Below are 6,000 nucleotides of genomic sequence, written 5' to 3' on the forward strand. Positions count from 1 at the left end.
ATATGTTTCACATGTATGTACTTAAGAGGGCACCACCACGATGTGTCCTAACAGGAGTTGGGATACATTTGAGGAGCAGTGTCTGGGGTGGACTAAAAAACATTTCACACACACACACACACACACACACACACACACACACACACACACACACACACAAACAAGATTTAATGTATCAAAGGATGCAGAGTATGTTGAGAAAACAAATATTAAGCAAGAGCTTTCATTCAAATCAAATGGAAGTATTAACTGAATCATTGTTTTACAGCATTAGTTGCTACCAGCTAACATACACAATCATCAGGCACCGCTGGCATTGTCTGATATTTGTATGATCCTATTATGGCTCACTGCTGCAGGTTCATCATAAACTAGACCCTAAGTGATTTTATTACAGCAAATTGAGCAAGTATCTCCCTAAACAATTATTGGGAAGAAATCTATTTTACTATTGTGAACTTCTCTTCCTACATTTAATAATGGAAATTGGCCCTTCAAATATATCCTTTATGTAAAGTGAAAATATCGTGATGTTAGGAATTAATATTCTGAGATCCTAAAAACATTTTACTGCTATGAAAAATTATCTCTGGTACTAATATTAAATATTTTTCTTTCTGACTAAAAATAAATTGGAAATTCTTTTAATTCTGAAATATTCATCAGGCTCAAGGCAAAGTTAATGCAAGCTTCTGCTATTGTGGTTTTACGTAAAGATAAATTTTCAACAGTCAAAGATAAGTGTGTTGTGTTAACTGAAAATTGGACTTCATAAATAATTTTAAAATGTGGGTTGTTCAGAATGCCGAGCATGAGAAATGAAACGAAACTAATTTTAGAGTGCTTTTGGGAATTAAAATACCAGACATGCTTCCACCCATACAAAGCACTGGCCACATTTATGTAAACATTAAGGAGGGGAAAAGGTTTCTGTTTCAAAGCAGGAACAAATTTTTAAAATTCAACACACAATTATTATCTGACAGTAATTCAACTCACATGAATTGGCAGCAAGCCTCTATACATCAACAGGGTGTCTACGACCTGGGAAATCCGGGTAAAACCCGGGAATTTTTTCATCCGGGAGAAAACCGGGAAAAACCCGGGAATTTTTTAGAATTCCGGGAATCTGTTATTGTTTTAGTTTTCAGTTAAATTTTTGTGATTTTGACTGGTAAGAATCTACTCCAACAAAGGATATTACTGTATCCTGCTTCTGCAGAATAATACTGCAGCAACAAAACATGAACGAGAGGAAAAATGAACCAAAATAAAACTTAAGTCCCGAAGGAAAGGCGCCATATACAACAGCAAAACATAGTGCTCATAAAAGCGTCTGCCAACAGCAAAGTGTGTCAAATGCTTCAGAAAGACTATGCATTGCTTCCTAACAACAAATTGTCTCCGATGAGCGTGACATCACAGCTGTTTACATTAGATTCATTTGAGCAGTTGGGGGTGGGTTCTTGTGCATGCGCAGTTGAGTCGCGTATGAGTAATACCTTTTCCCGCTTCTGGCTACGGATGTGTGGCTGGGCGCCACTACCTAATATTGCCCCGGTTCGGAAATGTCATAGATCCGGGGCTGGTGCACAGAGCAGTCTGAGCTGTACTGGGGAGGTGGGTAGTCTCCACGTGACCTGTGTTTACGTTTAGTGATGTTGCTGTTTCCTGTTCATTTATTGCTCTCACATTAAATGAAAACGAAACGGATTTCTGTGGCCAGGAGCTATCAAATGAATTAAAATACGTTTGCATGTTTACGGAAGGCTAAAATTTTCTCCACCTTTCTGACAGTCCAGCATTAATCGCCTTGCAGAATAATGAAGTTATTTTTGTCGGTTTGCTAAAGAGATTTGACTTTTAGTAATCTTTAGCGATGAGGCAGTCAATTTATTTGAAACGAAGTGTCTAATTTCACACTGTTGGTTAGTTTCAACTGTTCGCTGCATTTCAAGTGCATTTTTTCCATTTTCTAGCTCGCATGGCATTATGCCATAATAAAGAACCAAACATGAGACAATACAGTAGTGGTAGTCGAGAAAATTTACATCAAGAAAATTTACATCTGAATCTGGACATAAGAATGTGCACTTTAAGCCGAATTATGCATTTTAGTATGGTTCACGAAATTCCGATACTCTTGAAGTATCCTCTGATGTCTTGTTTCTTTTGTGACATAGCGCAAAATCTTTTAATGTTTTACACGTACAAACATACGGGCTTCCTCCGTCATCGTAGCTGCACAAGAGCAGGGGCGCCTGTTATCTGGCGCTCTCTGACAACTGCTGAAACGAATCAGTTTCTAACACGTCACAGGAAAATATTGCAAATGGTGGTTTGAAAAGCGTTACTTTTTGAAAGTAAATTTCCTTTTACACAAGATGAACTATGTGCGAGAATGTACAATGAATTTCTTAAATCACAGAGTGTTTGACTCTCAATTAAAAATCAACTCTTTGAGGATGACCATCTAGAAGAATTTCGAGCCCAGAAGATCAGAAATTTACGTCGTTACTAAAAATTTTACTGGTACATTTCTGTGATACATCTCAAAGTGTAACACGTGCAAAAAAGATCAACATTATATGTGGAAGCTTAGCTTCTCTTGCAGCTTATTAATCTTCGTGACCACGATTATATGTGAAAGCTTTGTTTTTCTTGTAGCAACACTATGTATATTAATTTAAACCATTAACTTTTCCTATTTGTATTTTCGCACTACTTATGAGTGATCTTGCTATTGGCTGACTACATCACGTGTTCTATGCTGTCTTCAGCTGGCGAGATCACGTGACATGAGCTATGACTGGCTTACAAAAGCGCGTCGCAATCTCGATTTCAATGCTTTGGAAAGTAACATGCGGTGTTTGGTGGAATTTGAAGTTATACCTTCATAATACGAAACTATGCAGCGTACATATTGCTGCACATCAAAGAACTTTCCAAAACGTGTTTTTCCCCCCTTAGTTTCGTTTTCTAAAATGCCGGGAAATTCTACGTCGCCATATAAAACCATAAACATTCAAAGTACTGATAAATTTTACAGTGCCAAGGAAAAGTATACTATCACTTAACATGGGAAAAGTGTATTTTCACCCGGGAGAAAGTGTATTTTCAACCGGGAAATCCGGGAATTTTTTTCCCTTGTCCATGTATACACTCTGATCAAAGGAAATACAGAGCTATGAGCACAAGACAAGAGCTAAGCAACAAGATCAAAGAGACAAGCGATAAGAAGAAGATAACATGGCATGGCGTCTTTCCTTTATGTAGTAGTTCATGGAATCTTTATGTGTGACCAAGAAATCTAAAGTTTTAGTATACTATTTGTGTTCAATATTCTGTTTGTGTTCAATATTCTTTGTACAGTGTATATCACTGTAATTACTCTTACTGCTAATTAGAGGTGTTGCAAGCAGTACTAGCAAATCAGTTTGTTTTGCCATCCAGAAAAAAATTTAATTTCACTCAAGAAATTTGTGAAGGTTTCCATATGTCTATCTGGCTAGCAGAAAGACATCTTGTGAAATGCTTTGCAAAACTTGAAGAAAAGAAAAATTCTGTACTAATGCCTGTATATTCCAAGCTTATTTGCATCAAATGAGCAGGATATTAAGACATTCCTTAATTATACAATTCAGTTACCTGGAAATTAAGTTTTGCAAATGAGTTATAATATTTCTCTTTTAAAAGTGAATGCTTTCTACTGACTTGGATGATTTAGGAGTGTTGTATGTGTGAGAGCTCTGTGATAAATAAACCACGAATGAGGTCCAATTTATGAAAAACAGTGTAAATACATTATCACTGGTGCAGTTATGTTTGAAAATGGATGTATATATATATATATAGGCACTTTGCATAATGCAGTTGACAACCTCACTGTGTATTATTTTCAATGATTTTTATCATTCAGAAATTATGTCGAGGCTGTGGGAGAAGAAGTTTACTATCTGATAATTAATCCTTACATTTTTCAAACATCCATCTGCCTTTCTAACAAGTAAATTTTGGATAAAAATAAGGTACACTTCACCTACAGCATAATCTCACTGTTTACAGACTGCATTATCCACAAATTTAATTCAACAGAGGGATATATGGCATTCAAAAATGAGAGCAAATACCTGTTGTGAGCTATGAGAGAGCCAGAATGGAAGTGGAGAGAGACGGACGGGAGGAGGAGCAGAGTGGGGAGGGGGGGGGGGGGAGGGGGCACATGTCAGGTTGCAACATCCAAGTGATGCACTAAGCAGCGGTGCTTTAGACTGTCGTAGGAAAAGAGCAAGCATTGTGTGGGATGCATAGACATGTTTCTTCAGGCAGCTGGCTTCACTGTGTGAGATGGCACGGTAGTAAGTTTGTACTCAATTCAGAGGTGTGGTGCTTCAGATACCCGTCCTCTTTTTTTTTTTTTTTTTTTTTTTTTCTAATTATGGTTTTCCTAAGTTTGTAAGCAAATAGTGGCATGCTTGCTTTGATAAGGACATGGCTGATTTCCTCCCTCGATTTGAACTCATAGTGGACTAAATATTGAACACTAATCATCATTTCTGCATTTGTCAGGTTGCATGGCTCATATATGACACGACACACTTTGTTTGGGAAAGGGATATATTCTTGAAATATTTATGTTTCAGAGCCATTCTACTGACTCTCGACAAGACATATGTTTACTATGTAATGTTATGTATTATAGCATACACAAACAGCATCCATCTAAGAATTCAAAAACAATTGGGAGAGATGTCAAAAGCAATTCTTGATTGAAAGCCCTTGATTTTTGTGTCACTAGGTCATCAGTGTTAGCTAGTTATAAACTACTAAAAAAAGGAAGTTTTGCACCATCTGTGAATGTGTGGGCACTTAGATTCACTTTTGAAGAAACTAATTAACTGTGAAATAAAAACAAAGCAATTGGTAAATTAAAGGGAGTCTCTTCATAGAGGGATATCTGTGGGTTAAAAATCTGCTTTGGGTGATATTCAGTACCACGTTGCTCTACCTATGCATTATAACATGCTTGGATCCTCCTCTGTATCAGTCCACAAGATAGAAGATACATTGCTGTTTCGAGCATGCCTGGCTCTTCAGTGACGGAATTCCTGGGATGATGCACTCGTAAGTCTCTTTTAAACTGTGGCAAAGAGACATAGGTTTTTAATGAAAAATGCATTCAAAAACTGTGGTTTACTCAGAGAAAAATGGAAAGATGCACTTTAGGAGTTATACGAGGTGTGTGAAAGAAATAATGAGTCTGATTTTTTATCTACTGAAGTTTTTATTTTTTTCAAACAACAGTACTGTCCTTTTCAAAGCAGCTGCTTTCAGCAGCTATACACTGGTGGAGTGATTGTCCCTGTCTTAAAAGCAGCACTGAAAGGCTTCAACTGGTAGGGCCTTTTACATGTCAGTCACCTTCTTTTGAATGTTCTCCAGAGTCCCAAAATGACATCGTATTAAGATTTTTTCAATTTCAGCTGCCGTCAAACGAGGGGATTTCGGACACCGGGGTGAATTTGGACAGTATGGCTTATTTGCTCTTTACCACTGCATAGAAACAAAGAGTTACTTATTTTAACGTCCATCCGCCAGTTATTTTAGGTGCAAGAATGCATTTATCGCTTTCCACAACCTTTATTTTGCGTCAATTGTTTCCCTCAGTGTTAAGAATCCATGCATTATCGTAAATTGGAAACTTTCTATTGTTGCGCGGAGTGGGAAGTTGTTGTAACCGTAATTGTTGATGCACTCAGTAGCTAACAGCATTGAGACAATTTCTGTATAAGTTTGTCGAGTTTCTCGTGCAAGGTTATGAAATAATGATGGTTTTTGTAGAACTGTGTACTGTGTGGGGTGATTTTGGACAATGTCAAGAATGTATAAGAGCAGGAGAGGTGCTACAGTACGGTGTAATTATGACCCAGAACTTTTGGATAAGGTGGTTCATGATATTCAGAGTGGTAAATTATTGTACAGAAAAGCATGTGAGTTGTA

The sequence above is a fragment of the Schistocerca serialis genome, chromosome 7, assembly GCF_023864345.2.
Source record: "Schistocerca serialis cubense isolate TAMUIC-IGC-003099 chromosome 7, iqSchSeri2.2, whole genome shotgun sequence".
NCBI lineage: Eukaryota > Metazoa > Arthropoda > Insecta > Orthoptera > Acrididae > Schistocerca > Schistocerca serialis.